Raw genomic sequence first — 16,328 nt, 5'->3', positions numbered from 1 at the left:
GCAGCAGCAGATCTTTTTTTAACCTTTTTTTTTGTCCCCCAGCTAATTTTGCCCCAACACTTCTGAAAGGTTACACTTAAGTCACTCTTCAGTGAGTAACCAAAATAATCAAGTATTAATTACAGCTAAAGAACAAGGTCCAAAGTGTGATTCATTATAATTCTTCAGTTCATCTAGAGTAAATAGGACCTTATCTGTGGGGCTGCCTAGGTTTTTTACCTCAGTGATATGTGGAAACTATAGCTCAGGATCTTGGAGGAAACTTTGAACCCACTACACCAGTTTGAACAGGTCTGTGGCCTTTGGCTTTTTAATCTTTGCCTTTGTTCGGTGTTAGATTTGAATGATTGCCAAGTACTGTAAAAGCCTGGAAATCGGATATTAATCTTGAAACTCTTATTTAGATTCTTTTCCCAAGGAGGATGTTGCACAATAAACATTGCCTATCCATTTGGCCATGGGAGAATGTTTTCCACTTGTGGTTCAACTCTTATTCTCAATGATAATGGAAGAAGCTCAGCACTTTGCAGGAGTAGACGTTGACGCTACAAAGCAACATGAAGATGTCATTATTTAAATGACTGTGTGGTTATTTTCATTAATAATATGGCTTTGCACTCATGTTAAGCATTTTCAGTAGAAGGTATCAAAAGGTTCTGTGAGTGATAATTCACAAAGCAAATACCTTTATTTTTGTGTCTTCTCAGAATAATTTGTGCTTGAGATTGTAATATTTAAGTGCCCCTACTGGTGTAACAGAAAAAAATTAACCACTTGTACATTATTTTAGTCACTATTACATTTCTATACCTCTCTTAAGAAAATAGGGATTTGAATAGTGGTTTCATTTTATTTCTGAATAGATATATATTAGTACTTCTATAGTTTATATGGAAGTACCTTGGAATTAGAAGTACTTCATCAAAAATGCCTTTTTGTGTTGGAAGTTAAGCTTGTAATTCACATAAGGGTTTTGAAAACTCTACCTTGCATGGCGACCTTTCAGTTATTTGCCCACGTAATTCTTGTTGGTTTAGGAACTCCAGCCAGTGCTCAGTTAATATGAAACCCAGACAAATAGACCAAATTAGTAATACAAGTGGTTATTCTCATCTATATATGCAAATATAAATAATACTTTAGGATTATGCTTGGTAGTGTTTTTTAGCTTCAGCTGTAGTGTATGAAGAAAGTGGGTAGTATAACCATACCTTGGTTATTTCACTAAATTTCCTTTTTGTGCATTTATTTGATAAGCAGTAGTGCTTCCATTCCATGGAAGAAGGCAGTATCCAGGGCTTCTCAAGGACTTCATAGGCCTTGAACTTTAAGGACAATAACATCAATTTTTGTTTCTGGGAGGTTTTAAGATCTGTTGCTGATTCCAATACATTGAGACTGTGATCAAGACAAACCCTGATCATCTCTATGAGGAGGTCATGCAGAAAACCAAAGGTAACTCATAATTTGGGTGAGCAGACCAAAAGGAAAGATTTCAGCAAGGAAGCCTGTATATTTCTTAAAGGTGGTGTCTTCATCACCTGAAAATCAGGTAAGTCCAGTACACTTAGGATTTGTCACTTGATTTCTTGAACCTGTGCTGATTTACCCTGATTTTGGTCTGACCCTCTGCTCCCGACATGCTTACAAAGACCAAACTCTTTTTGCAAGTCTAATAATGTGGCTGAAACTGGTAATTACTATACATACTTCTAGAAGATCTATAATATAATTAACAGCTGCTTTGAGTTGCAAAATTACAATAAGAGAAGATTTATGTGCTTCCCTTGAACTGAAGCATGGTTTACTTCGATAAATACAATTCTGAGATAAGAATAAATGCATATTGCATTGGGCAATCTTCCCTGTGACACTGAGATATGTATTACCTCTTTGCTCCAATTATCCGAAATGATGTTGCTTTCCCTTTTTCCCTGCTTTGATTACCTTTTCAAGTGTTCTGTACCACCCTTGCCAAAGGGGTGCAATTATCCCTACAGGTTAAACCTCTTGACTTTGGGTGGAGAGGTTGTGCAAACGCGTTGCCGGTGCGGCGGCTCAGTGAATCAAACTTTCTGCCCTTTCATAACTTCTTTCATTAGGAGTCCCACCTGAGAGTCTGAGGAAGCCTTGGTGGTTTGGGTAGGGAAATGACTGAAGCCAGGGAGCAAGAGAGCTGTTCCTGTCCTGGTCTGCCTGGTCCCTCACCACTGCTGTGCTCTCACAGATTTCTGATTTGCCTCCTTCGATCCTGGGTGTTCCAGTGCAGAAACAGTGTCCCCCAGATGTAATTGGCAGCCTTTAGATGATTATTTACCACTTCTCTAGAACTTCATTGAGCAGAGGCTGACCTGAAGTAGTGAATGAAATGTGGCCAGGGCCTTCTTAGGCTTTGAAACTGGAGGCAGGAGTCTTGCTGGCAACAGGTCCAGCTGTTTATTATCTCAGAAGCTCAGAGGGTTCTCAGTTCTTAAAGGCCAGCTCCACCACTGGGAGTGTGTGTTCCTGACACAACCTTAACAAAAAGATGTGTGAGAATGCCCTCACCAGAATTTCATCCCTTTAAGGCATTGTTTCTCCAGTGGGACCAATGACTTAAATTCTTCTGCTTAGAGTTATGATTGCAGAGCTCATTACAAGGGTCTAAACTCTACTGAGGGTCTTTCCTGCTTTCCACTCGTGTGTAATATGATGAATATAAATTTATTCCACTGCCTTTCAAGTCCTCTGTGCTCAGAAGGGATTAAGATTTAAACCTTCTACTGTCCCCTCAGAGAAGGTGAGCATCAAAACAGCCTTGTGACTGAAAGTCTGACTGAAGCTAATAAAAACCTGTTCTCTTGAAACATCCTTGTTGTTGCATGAGGAGCACTTCTGTAACCTGCCAGCCTTCAGTTCCCTGGTACTGCTGTGGTGCAGTTCACTGATTAGAAACAATACTAGATGCACTTGTGATAAACTCTTTGTTGGGCCTCTGATGTGTGCATGGCTGTGCTCTCCTGAAATGGGGAAGCACAGACTACGTGCTGTGCAGCACTGCTCACCTCGCTGAGGTAACAGCCAAAACGCCAAAGAAAAGATCATGACAATAATAATGATGATGATGATGATGATAAAAATAAAATTACGTACTTTGGAAATCCCTTGCGTTACCTTGGCTTAGCCTGAGCAATTTATAGAAAAACTCCCAGTTCCCAGATCTTGAATTGGGAAAGAAACTCCCAGATGGCAAAATTAGAGGCGTAGTTATAATTTATTTAACAATGGAGTGGCTTTTTGGAGGTAAAAGAGGAAATGCTTTGGATTTAAAACATTAAAGTTGCCTGAAGCACAGAGTGAGTGAATTGATGATAATGTGGGACTCTGAGTTTGACTGTTCATGAATGTGTCCCTGTTGCCAGAATTTCAGTCCCAATTCAGAAAACTTTAAACTATTTTTTGGAAAGAGCTTAGACCTAATGAAAGCTTTTCTGCTGATTTTGATATGATTTTGAAAAAAAAAAAAGATAATAAGCTTTAACCAGTGTATTTTCTTGTTGACTCTTGTAGTAATAACACTGCTCTCCTTAAAAACTTCAGGATGATCTGGGACTTCATCCAACTCATGCTGAAGTCTTTCCACTTAAATAGAATCCTTGGTGAAAAAAATTAGAGGTGATTCCTCAGTAAATACAACTCATTGTGATGGGTCTTGCAGTCACTCTTGCATTTATTCCAAAGCCTGGTACAGGATGCTTAGGAGAACTGCCCAGTATTACAGGCCTTTGTTTGAATTCTATCCTTTTTATTTTGCAGATTTTTTTTTTTTTTAATATAAAAGGAGAGGGAAGAAATTTATGAAAATGCAGACCTTGTCAACATAGTTCAATTTCTTAACTTGTCATCTTGTCTCAGTTCTCACTGGAAGAGCCTGAAGAAGGCCCTATGGCCAACTTGTCAGCTCTAATCTCCCCTTCTACTCTTAGCGGATATTTTATTAACACTTTTTAAGACTGTTTTTTATTTGTTTTGCAGTCTACATGCTGAGGCAGCAGCCAGTTTGGTTTTCTTCATCTTTCTCTCTTCATGTTATCTGCTGCCTGGGAGAGAGGTTGGCTCTTCTGCCGTCAGAGTCCACAAATCACAGCAAAAGGGATTGTTGCAGTTTTCATAAATGTGGTGTTACTTGAAAATTATAGACTGCAACTGCTTATTGCAGTTCTGTGCAATGGCTGTAAATTGGGCCCTGTATCTTTCTGGTGACAGTCATTCCCGCAACAGGCCTTTTAGGAAATTGGAAGGGAAATTAAACAAGAGCAAGGGGTAGCCTTCCTTTTATCTTTGACATGCCTTCCTGAAATCCTTATCTATCATATTCAGGCAGAGATGCTGCTGAAATGGTGGTGGATTTAGATGTTGTCTGTCTCTGAAGCTACAGACTGCTGATCCTGCATGCTCTTTGAAGCAGGCCTGTTGACAGGGTCCAGATACACATAAAAATTTTATGAATGATGGACCATGATGACATGGCACCAGTGGAATATATTATTTCTCCATTTTCACTGTCCATTGATGTAAAAATCAGCTTCTCAAAGCCATTTAAAAGGGTTAAGCTGAACACACTGTGGCCATAGGTAGAAGATTGAGTGGTCAGTAAAGGAAGGCTACATGGTGACTTTATTTCTCTTGCCCAGGAGATAAAGATGAGTGCAGTGAATGTTCTGTGTTCCCCTTTTTTTTGGCTATCTGGACTGTGGATTGAGGCATGCAGGAGTAAACAAGCCTACCTGTTTGGTTGCTCATTCCTTGCAGGATGTGTGTGGAGGACAGCTCATCCACTGGCCTAACTGCCTGAGCCAGCACAAAGGATGGTAGGTAGTGTACAAAAAACTAATATAATCTACTGTTATGTGTGTTATATATGATATATCATCTAATAACTATATAATACCATACAAGGAAGGAAACTCTAAATGCAAGGTGGTTTCTGAGACTCAAAGCTTTCTTGAGGTGATGCACATTACTCACTGCCCCGTGTGCTGGGATGTGCCTGGTCCTAATCCAGCCCTGAAGTCCTGGCTTTCCTTCAAGTTTGGTTTGATGGGAAGGGCTCCTCACCTAACCTTACCTTTCTCTTCACCACTGAGCTTGCCTGAAGTGAACTCTGTGTTGACACTCGTGCAGGCAAAAAGTCTGTGTCTGGAAAGAAAAGGCTGTTTTATATCTGCTCTGCAGAAGAAGAACACATGTTAATTCTGGCTATGACAGATCCTCTAGGCCCACACCTCTGACACACCCAATATAAAGAGAGTTTAAACAAGCACTTACCCTTAAGGGTGGGAGGGATGCTCAGTTTTATCACCTCACCACACCCCAGTCCTGGTTCCTCCAGGCCCTGTTAGAAGAGCCAGGTTGGTTCCCTGTGTGCAGGAAGTGCTGAGGTTTGTGTCCCTCAGCAGTCACCTGCTCCAGGGTGCTGCAAGAAAAGGGTCAGGTACAAAACCACCTTTTTGCACAGGTTGGGGAGAATCTCAGTGCTAGGAAATGATGGATTTAACAGCCTCACACCTCTCAAACCAAACCAGAAACCCGACCTCAAGACACCTGTGCCTCTCCATTGTTGCCAGCGGAGCGGTGCCTCACCTGAACCCAGCAGGACAAACCCCAGCCACGCCCGGTGGGAGCTGGCGCCAGCCCGTGCCTGTTCTCACCCCTGTGCCAGGCAAAGCCTGGGTTGCTCCCTGTGCCATGTTTAAAGGAACACGGGCAAATTACAAGGCAGTTAAACCCAGTGATCTCCTTATCTTTGCTGGTAGTATTGCTTTCGATTATTCTGAATGATAGATGGCAAGGAACCAGATTTGCTTCTGATCTGTAATACCACGTGTTTGCTTTTCACCAAGCCCAAACAAGGAAAACCTATAACTCTCTTTCACTTTTGTCCCCTATTTGTTTTCATGTACGAGCACAGTGCTTCTGTGTTCAGGCTATAGATGATGCCAAGGAAAATTGAAGTCCAAACCAAGAAGCTGCTTTCACTGGAACTTAGAAAAACAAATACAGAGAGCTTTCTGTTGCTCATTTTATTTCATTTTCAATAAATCTAAATTTTGGGTCAACTCAACCTGACAGTGTTTATCTAAAGACAAATGCAATGGTTATGGGAATGAGAGCTGGGCCTTAAAATCAGAGGGGGAGGAGACTTTGATTAGTGTTTGGCTAGGAAGAAGGCAAGTTTCTAAAGCACAAAAATTTGAAGACCTTGCCATGTTCCACTGAAGTGGATATAAATTTTATCAGTACCTTTGAAGCAAGTAGAATCAGACTCTAAATTAGTGATTCTGCATTACTTAATAACTTACTCAAATCTAGTGCTTCTGGCTAACTTCAGTTTTTAGCTGGAGAGCTAACTGGAGGGGTTATTTGGAGTTGCCTTAAACCTATATGCTACTAAATGATTTACTGGATATTTAGATACCTATAATCCTAGAATTAGACCTACTGGGATATAAATCCCTGAAGCTCACAAGCAGTTAAATAATGACTAAACGGAAAAAGAAAAACCCATCTAATCCTTTCCATGCTAAGGTATGTAATAGCACAAAATTTGCAAAATCCATCTTCCACACCAAGTAGAGTGATTACAAATGAAGGCAAGAACATTATCCAAAAATATTGGAAGCTGGAGAAGTACTGTGATCAACTGGAACAACAAACAATTCCTGAAAGAAAGGGAAACTACATAAATATTTATGTATGTGTTTTACAGGGTCTGCACTGACACTGAGTTCCTTCTGTACATGCTTTTATCAAAATTCTCAGCCAACAGAATTCCATATGTTTATTGCAAAGTTTTCCTTTTTCTTTGCCAGGAGGGCATATCCAAAGCTTTCATAAAGAGACTGAAACCATGGGCTGGATTTGCTAATATCTGTCAAACTTTTTGTGCCTTATTGGGAGCAAGTATGGACTGGATAGCCAAATGGAATTTTACCAGCCTGCTTTCAAAGCTTGCTGTAGATAGGAGAAAGCTGCCTTAGGGCTTCAGTGGCCCAGGAACCAGGCCCTGTGGGCATCCTTGCTGTGTTTTCCACTCCCTATGGATTGGTAATACAGTTCTCATTGCAGACAGCCAAACTCAAGAGCAACATCCACAGTTCTGCTTGCATTATGCCAGAAAAAAATGGTTTTGAAGGACCTCAGCTTGATCCAGCGCTAATCCAAAATACTGCACGATGCTGAAGAAATGAGGAAGGTAACTTTAAGGCTATAGAATGGTGCTTTGCACAGCTATTGCTGAAAGGGGCCAGGGGTGTCCATTTGATGGAGTGTGTGAGGCTGTGTGCTCAGCAGCATCTCCTGAATGGAGGGTTACTGTATGCACTGCAGGGGTGCTGTGGGAAAGGAAGTTTCGTGCTTCCATCCCCCTTCCCAAAGTGTTCCTGGAAGAACCAACTACTGAACTGACTGTGGTGCTTCCAGCACCTTGTCTGGTCATTCTGAAATTGAATTCATAAATATTTCATGTGTTCCAGGTGGGCTGATGAGGACAAGGTGAGCTCTGAGAAGAATTGATTCTACCCTTGCTCTGCTGCAGAACCTCATCACCTTAATATTGCAGAAGTTCATCTGCATCCTGCAGTGCTGGTGTCCTGCTAGGAAATGAGAAGCAGTTCCCTCAATAAGGTGACTTACATTTGACTTATGACAAATACTGCAGGATCTGGCCCTGCTCCTCTTCCGTATAAATGTAATTTTGTACAAATAGTCACATTCCTGTCCAACCACTGGATGTATTACTTTGATCATTTGACAAAACGAGCAGAGGCAGGTAATTAATTTTGGTTATTAGGTGTTTGCCCAGTATTCACAAGTAGGAGTGGATCATGGTTACTCTGCCTCTGGGGCTATTTATTTGCATAATTTCCTTTGTTTGGTAGCCATGTGCCGTCCAGACGTTGGGGAAGAGTCACATAATCCCTTTATGGTGGAATCTGTGTGTTTACTAATGCCCATGTACAGTTTGTGTGAATGTGTTTGTGGCCAGTCTCTGCCCACTGACCCAGGCTGTGTTCCCATGCAGGAGGACCAGTGGGCACCTGCCCATTTCAGGAGGGAGCCAGAGACCTTGGCCAAATGCAGTGTGCTGGAATCATGTGTTTCCCAAACTGCTCCAAATCTCAAGGCAATTTTCTGTGCTTTGCCCTTCAGCATATGATTTATGTTAGTGAGTTGTGGAGTCAGTGCTTCCCGTGGTGAATTTTATTCTACAATGGGAGTTAATGAAATGGAGAAGTGACAGAGGTCACAGACCAGAGTTTCTCATGTGCAGCACTGCCAGTCCTCCTCCCCTGGCTCCTCAGCATCAGGGACTGGCTGTTTTATGAGCCTCAGGATACACAGCAAAGCCACCAGCTCTTCTGAAACTTGCTACTAGGTCAAAAGAGCTTGCTTAGAAGGATTATTTTTTCTTGGAGATGCACTCTTTAAGAGCTCCTCCAAAAATTCCAGTGAGAGCAGAAACAGATAAATGTTAAGCTTCCTTTGCATTCCACAAGAGGTCCCAGCTGGTCTTTCTCTTCCAGCAGTAACCCTGGGGCAGAAGGCAATGCTTTTTATTTCCTCTCACACTCTGCAAAACAAAACCTTAATAAGGCTTGACACAGTTGTTCTTCTCCATGTGTAGTTTGGAGGGTGTTCCCTGAAATCTCTCTGGATGCAGGGTTGCCTGAGACATTCTAAACACTTTGGCTGAAATTCTATTCAAAGTTTTATCACAGGGCTTTGTGTATGGATGAATTTCAACCATAGTTTCTATTTCATCTGATTTTTAAGGCCAGCAAGAACCATTATAATCATCTTGGCTGAGTCTCATAAGACAGAGGGTTTTGCTTAGTGATTGCTGCATGGAGCTTGTGGTAGAGCTTGAGCACATAGTTTGGAAAGACATTCAGTCTTGATTTTAAAACTCAAGTGATAAGGAGTTTATCCTGGATAGTTTACTATCTACTCTGGCTTCTTCTTGTGGATCAGTTGTCTGAGTCACAGAATTTAGGCTGTACAAGAAAAGGAAGCAAAATATAGTGGTGTCTCCCTTCACAACCTAAGCCTCACATGAGACTAAAAGTTGAGTATGTTGAGATTTACTTTTTGCAAATCCGTACATGAATAGTTTCAGAATTTCACAGAAATACACATTAAAAAAAGACTCCCAGAGAGCTGAAGCTTTTTCCTTAAAATATTTGTAGTGAGCTTCCCTATATGTTTTATACACCATGATTTTTATGGCTGTTGAAGTGTTTATTTATGTACTTGGAGGCTTGAGTCTGGGAGATAGAGGTGTTGGAAAAAGAAAAAAGATGCAGTTTAGCAAGCCAACAGAGAACTAAGAGTTGACAATTTACTTTCAAAGAAAAAATGAGAGTTGCACATGCTGGAAAAGTGTCTGGATCTGTGTTGGTTGTGCAGTCAAACTCTGCCTGATTGGACCTCTAGCCTTGGGTTCCAGTCCAGCCCCTGTGAGCTTGTCCTGGAAGTTTGCTGAATTCACTGCATTCCCTTCTCTGTTGGTAAATGGGGTCCCAATATTCAGATTTCGTGCCTCACTCTGAGTTTGTTTGCTCAGTATGGGAGCACGTGGCACGAGCTGCACGGAGGTGACCTCAACCTTTTCTGGCCTCTTGGCAAGGAGCAGCTGCAGGCAACACCACCTTTACCTTCCTTGTTAGGTTGGACCATGGCAGGAGCATTTCCTTGGGCATCAGGGCGTGCTGAAGGTTCCTAGAGGAACATTCTGGCTCTGAGCCATGAGAACTCTACTGTGAGAGGGAAGGACAAACGGAGGGCAGGGTATCAAAAAGTTATGTAACATTGGACAAGTCCAGGTTAAGGTCCTGTGATAGTGAAATAATTATTGTTCAAAAGAGCTATCATTTTCCTGGTTATTTTTTTGTTTTTTGTTTTGGCTTTTGTTTTGTTGTTTTGTGTAGGGATTTGTTTGTTTGTGGTTTTCAGGTTTGTTTTTTTTTTTCATACTCTGTAAATGCCTTATCAAAGTTCAGAAAGGAAGTCTCTGCTAACAAGCATGGGGAAGAAAATGTTATCAGCTGAAGGCCAAGTTAATAAAGAGCTGCCTATTTATTTAAGACTTTGCTTGTGGATGAAAAGAATAATTGCATCAATAGTTGATTAGGCATTAATATCTGTAGCAACCATTAAACTACTGGGAACTTGTAAATGTGGTAACTGGTATAGAACTGGCTATAAAACTGGGTGCTGTTTGACCTAAAGAAACCTTAAAAACCTTACAAAACAGGAGGTGGTCAGGAGCACAAGGGTATTCTGCAAGTGCTGCTACTGCCTCTCCTCTGCTTTTTTAGTCCAGATTTTACTAGATGAAAATTACTTTCATACTGAAAAGTAGAACACCTTTGACTATCCAAACTTAAACTGGATTCAAGTGTTTCATTAGTTTTCATAGTTAGCTTCATTAGTTTCATTAGTGTTCATAAGTTAAAGATTTCATCTTTTGCAGGTTTATCAATCACCTAAATATCCAATCTTTCAATGTTTAACTGATATTTGGACTATAATGTTTCTGTGTCTTTAACAAGGAGTATTTTATATGTCACATAGGGTACATGTTTTCATTTACTAATACAGTTCTTCTCTATACTTACATGAGGAAATATCTGAATCACCATGTGATGCTAGGTAGTTTTTAATTATAGGCAAATGTCAGTACATACATACATAAGTACACAGTGAAGTCTCTAGGAGAGTGAAATGTTAACCACAGCTGAGTGGTGAGAACAAGAACAGCTGTTCCTATGTGGAAACAAGAAATCAGAGGGGAAAACCCTTCTTCTCTGCATTCAGTTTCAGGATTGATGTATGTCCCAGGTGATGTAGGAAGGAGAGTTCATTGCCTTGCCCAACGTGCACAGTAGATATCCTCGTGTCCCACAGCAGAAGTGCCATTATTGGCAGTGGCTTTGCTGGGAATGTGTCTGTGCTGCAGGAGCTGCAGCTCTGCAGGTGCGACTCACTCTGACCCACTCACACCAGGCACTGAGAACTTCCTCCAGGCTCCAATTATTTCCATCTGCTAGAGGAAGGATGCATTGGACACAGGTGTCTATTGGCCTTTTCAACTCTAAGTGGCCTCTCTCCAGCTGGCTCAGTGATGGGACTATCCACAGAGGAAAGGGGAAACATCCCTGCGTGCACACTTCCTTTCAGAGCAAATCTTTGTGCTGTGAAGAACCCAAGATACTTCAGCATGCTTTGGATTGGATTTTTAGAGAAAAAGTTTGATGCAGGTATTTGCTGCCCATTTTATCTTGACGAGTCTGGAAGAGATGGTTACCATATCCTCTAAACTCTTAACTCAGTAGGCTCAAAACAATGTCCTCTCTTTTTAAAATTTTAAACTGAAGAGAACCAGCATGCTCTAGCCTTGCTTCTCAAGTTTTGCCCTTTCATTTATTTTTTTTTTTTCCTAACAGGCACAAGCCTTAAGCACAGGTGGCTGCTGTGGTTTTTTATTTCTGATGATAGCTATTGACCTGCCAACTGGGTATTCTCTTGGTAATAGTAAACAGGTTCCTAATGGCTAAACTTTCTTCCATTTAAATTCTGTAGTCCAAAAATAATCTAGTTTTTTATTAACCAGGGAACATATTATTAAACACATACATCATTTTTACCAGACTCTACCTCTGTAAACCTAAGTTTTAAGTCAATGTTTTAAGGTTTTGTTGTTTTGATTTTCTTTCTTAAAAAAAAAAAAAAATTGGGATAGGCCTCCAAACAATGGAAATTTAAAAGTGAATTTAGTGATTTGTGTGTAAGTAGAAGGCCTGGGAGCTAAAAGCTATACACAATTTTGACAGTGTGTTTGAAATTACATGAGAAAGAGTATCTGTCTGACGAGTAGCAGACTCCTTGCTGGTTATGACAGACTCAGAATCAATAGGTGATTTCAAGGAGTGTACTTCTCTGGATTATCTTGTTTTATATGACACCTAGATTTTTTTTTTTCTATTTACATAACTTGTTTAAATTGTAAAAATCCATTATACTTTCTCAGCTATTAAAAGAAAGGGGAGACCTTCCTGGCATCAGCTGGATGACCCCTTGAGTTAACTGATTATGAAAATATCAGAGCTTTCTTATGCTGATGTGGTCTGGGCAGAGCCCTTCTGGTACAGCCAAACCATATGGAATTTATATCTCAGTCAGTACATGGGAAAATGAGAGTATTTACTCCAGGATATGGTAATGCTCTCAGTGACTCTCTGAATCTTTGTGAATGAGTGTGAATGCTCAGGGAATTGACAGGCTGCTATCACAGCCTCGGCCCAAGTGCAATCCAGCAGGCTCTGGTCAGGCTCTTGCACACACTGCTCTGCCAAAGGACTTCAGCCTTCACCTACAACCTCCTTGTTTTTCCATTACTAAGACTTTCCCAAACATGCAGAGCCAAAGGGACATATTAACACATGCCTGCATGCCAGCAGGCACAGCCTGTCTCTGGGAGCAGGAAACACGCTCCTTGTTTAACAATGGATGGAGCTCTCTGCCTTTGTTTTTCACCTGAGTTAATCTTGGCCACCTTACTTGTATCATTTAGGTCACCTAATATGTTATGTGAGTGAACTGTAGCTGGCCAGCATTTCCAAATTTCCCTTTCCCACAATGATGGGAAAAGACAGCTTTAGTTTTCCTCTTGCTTCATTTGGATGTCACCTGGGTACAGCCCTGTCCTATTGTGAACTTCCAGAAAAGTCTGTGGGTTCAGCATTGATGATCCAGCTCATCTGGACATCCCTTTGCCTGGCCAAAAATCCATGCGTTACTACAATCAGTAACTTCTACCATTGGCATGGCTGCTGCTTCTCTTCAGAAAAATTGTAATTTCCTTTTTTTTTTCCAAATGTATTCCTGCTCTGCCTTAAAGGATGTATATTTTTCTACCTTTCTACCTATCCAAACTAAAAAAAAAAATTCAAATGGGATTTTCTGGATTGCACATTTCTTGAAACAATCCATGACCACAAATGGGTAGTCTCAATGGAGAAGAAGGCAGAAGGCTCCAGAGGAGTTAGTGCTAAATGGCATGAGGATCAAGTGGCCTAATCTAGAAATGTGGTCTGGGCCAAATTGTGATTGTGTAGGTTTTTATTATTATCTGGTAATTATTAGTGAGAGAAGACTGCTTGCTCTAAAATATTTCCTTATTTTTCTAGACAATTTTAATGAATTTGGAAATTTTCCTTGTTCTTCTTCAGGAGATGTTTTTGAAAATTGTAATGTTTTAGCCATTTGTGATATACAGCCCCCTCTCCATACATATAAAAGTTAATAAGTGCATTTCTGCTTTTTTAGTATAAACACTAAAAAAACTTTAGTAGAAACGCTAAAGAAAACTTTAGAAGTATAAACTTCTAAATTCACATGACCTTTTCTCATTAATAATGACAACTAACCCCAATGGGAAGAAGTAGAGGAGAGGGAAAACCTGGACATAATTGGTTGAGGGATGGGAGAGCAGTGCCAGAGATGGGACTGCTGCAGAAACCATTCCCTAGCCTGGTGTCCCTGTAGCAGGGCTCTCCCTCCTGGAGCCATCCTTCACAGAACACAGATTTCCACTGCCTCTCTTGCAGGGGTGGTGCTGGGGGGTCCCTCACAGCTGGCTTGAGCAAGGCAAACGTGATGTTGGGTTGTATGGCTTCCACCTTTGCACTCAGTGTGGAATTTGGGAGCTCTGTGGGGCACCCGGTGCTGCTTGTTAGCCTGGCCTCACATCTCAGCAGCAGCCTGGCCAAAGCCCTGCTCTTTGTGCCTCTGCTGTGCCCCAGACACCACAGGCACAAGTAATTTTGGGTAAGTCTGTGCTGAAGTTTGATTTAATAAATCCCTCTAATAAGTGCAACAAAGGAACAGGAAAGATCCCTTTGGTGGCTGAGCCAGCTTAAATGAGCAGAATGCTTTCTAATTAACAATCCAGTGGTTCACTTCACATGCTTGGCTTTCTGTAAAGTGAAAAATACCTTTAAAGCACTCAAAGGCATCTTTGTTTTAAAGGAGCAGAGAAATGCTGCTCCATCCACTGACCACCACCACTGATCCTAAGGCCATGTGGCCCCAGGTCACTCTTGCAAAAAGGTTGCCAATATTTTCTCAGCAAACTCTCTATTGATTGCATAAATACAGTACAGTACCCATGAGGTAGTGTTGACCTGTCACATAGTAAAGATGTGGCAAGCCCCATAATTCATTACCAGTTGGAAATAGAACATCATTGGAGAGATAAGGATAACAATGACTTTCCATCCAATGATAAATTACTAGCAGCTGCATTATTTTCCCTCACTTATATATGGCTCTCTTTATTGAATTTAGCTTGAGATAAATAAATGATCTGCCAGGAGCCTGGTTAATATTACTTCTCTGGGACCCATTTCAGGCCCAACTAGGCTTTTGCTGATAATATCTTTAAGCTTTTCAGTAGGGAGAGACATAACATTTGTTTCTGACAAGAACCCTATGTCGCCTTATCTGTTTCATTTGAGAGGCCGTCGACCTCAGCTTCTTTAGTTAAAATGAGAGCTTTACTGTAGAGGCTAAGTTCTTGAACTTGACTCTCTCCTTACAATGAGATTATATGTCCTGGTTGTAAATTTGAAGCCACACATGATATACAGTTATTCTTAGCATTTCCTGTTGATCACAGGGTGGTATTGATTGGTCCCTGCTTTTGAATCTTTCTCTGATTTGTTTGGAAAGGAATTCCACTTTTTTTATTAGTATTTTTCACTCCACAGTAATTTGTGAGCTTGTTGATGCACTCTCATATTTAACTTCAGGCATTTGTTCCATTTGCAAATGACAGTGGGTTTTTTCCACAACCTCTCCCTCCTCCTTCCACATCTTAAACATATCCACTTAGTTAAAAAAAAGCCTAAGAACAAAAGATAAACTCTTTCTGTAAATCAAGATGCCAAAGAAGGCAGTTGAAGCCCCACAATTCTTACTGCTAATAATTCCTGTATTGTTTCAGTGATCCTGACTTTACAGGTTCCTTTGGAAAATTTGAAGCACGGAGGGGATGGAGTGGAGGTGTGAGGCAGCAGGCATGATCAGCCTGCACTGCACTCCTCCAGTTACTGTTTGGATACCTCCATTGTGGTATTTTTGTTATTTCTGGGAAGCCCTATCATCAGGTTTTAGATTAAAATCGGACAACTGCCATTTTTCATGCAGCGTGAATTAGAGGAAATTAAACCCAACCACTTCTGATAAATCCTCTCATAAATAAACTGGCTGGTGGTGTTAGATATGAGTCCAGCCACAGTTTGATTCACATTGTAGTGAACAAAGAACAAGTTCTGTCTATTTTAATGCTTCATCATCATTATTGTTATTTATACTGCAGGAATGCCTGAAGGCTTCAGCTGAGTTTGGAGACCCCATGTGCTAAATGCATAATCAGCCTTGCCTGGAAGGGCTTGCAATAGGAATGAGATAGAAAAAAAGAGAAGAAAAACTGTTGCACCTTCCTGTGCCTACTTTACAGTCAGGAAACTGAGGCTCAAGGAAGGAAAGCAGTCAGCTCAAGGCAGTGAGGAAAGTCTTTGGCAAGGTTGGCAACTTCCAAAAGATCATCTGAGCTTCTGCCAAGTGCCTTGATGTAAGATCCTTTCCTACAACCTTTTTGGGGGGTCACCTGTCTGCTTTATGCTTTCCCACTAGGCAAAAGTTAGAAGATAAAATGGCAATATGATGATAAATCTTTTTTATCTGATGTTAGAAGAATTTGTGGTTAGAAAAGGAGGCACACCCTAAATAGCATTTGCATAGGTTCATGTAAAAGAAGATATAATCTGTGTGCATTTTAATTTTAATTTGAACAATGTCTTGTCTTGAAATGAAATAAGGAAAATTTGCCTTTTTATATAATAGGAGTAGTTTTGGCATGTACTGGCCATTTACCCTGTCATATCAGAAAATAAAAAAAAAAACTCCTACAATGCCCCTAAAAGGCAGAAAGGTTAATATTTATTAAATTAGAAAAATAGGACAGTCATGTGACATGCAGTTGGTGTAAGCCAGAACCCATTCTTACTTATCTTGAGAGACTGACAGGATCTTCTCACCAATAATTATTAGCTAAACTCTTCAGAAATTCATTTCCCTTACAATCACAAACACAGGCAGCAGGAGAAAAAAACCAAAAAGGTGGTGGACAGGAAATAAATTATTTGCTGCCAAAGAATGAGAATGCTTTTCCATTTCTGCTGTGCTGCCATTCTAATGTTTCCCTGAGCACTCAGAAGGCATCA

At 40.7% G+C, this 16,328-nt stretch overlaps 1 long non-coding RNA gene across 2 annotated transcripts in view; it reads left to right on the top strand.

The window, feature by feature from the left end:
* The first annotated feature begins 4,486 nt into the window (after nt 1-4,486).
* LOC134424069 (uncharacterized) overlaps nt 4,487-16,328 on the top strand; it is a 29,549-nt gene continuing 17,707 nt past the window's right edge. For both annotated transcript variants that reach the window (XR_010029327.1, XR_010029326.1), the window contains exons 1-3: nt 4,487-4,850; nt 7,108-7,234; nt 7,515-7,665. This is a non-coding gene — a long non-coding RNA (uncharacterized LOC134424069). The remainder of the gene's footprint in view (nt 4,851-7,107; nt 7,235-7,514; nt 7,666-16,328) is intronic.

This window comes from Melospiza melodia, chromosome 13, assembly GCF_035770615.1.
Source record: "Melospiza melodia melodia isolate bMelMel2 chromosome 13, bMelMel2.pri, whole genome shotgun sequence".
Lineage (NCBI taxonomy): Eukaryota > Metazoa > Chordata > Aves > Passeriformes > Passerellidae > Melospiza > Melospiza melodia.
Note: the sequence above shows the minus strand (reverse complement) of the source record. Positions and strands in the feature narration are given on the sequence as shown.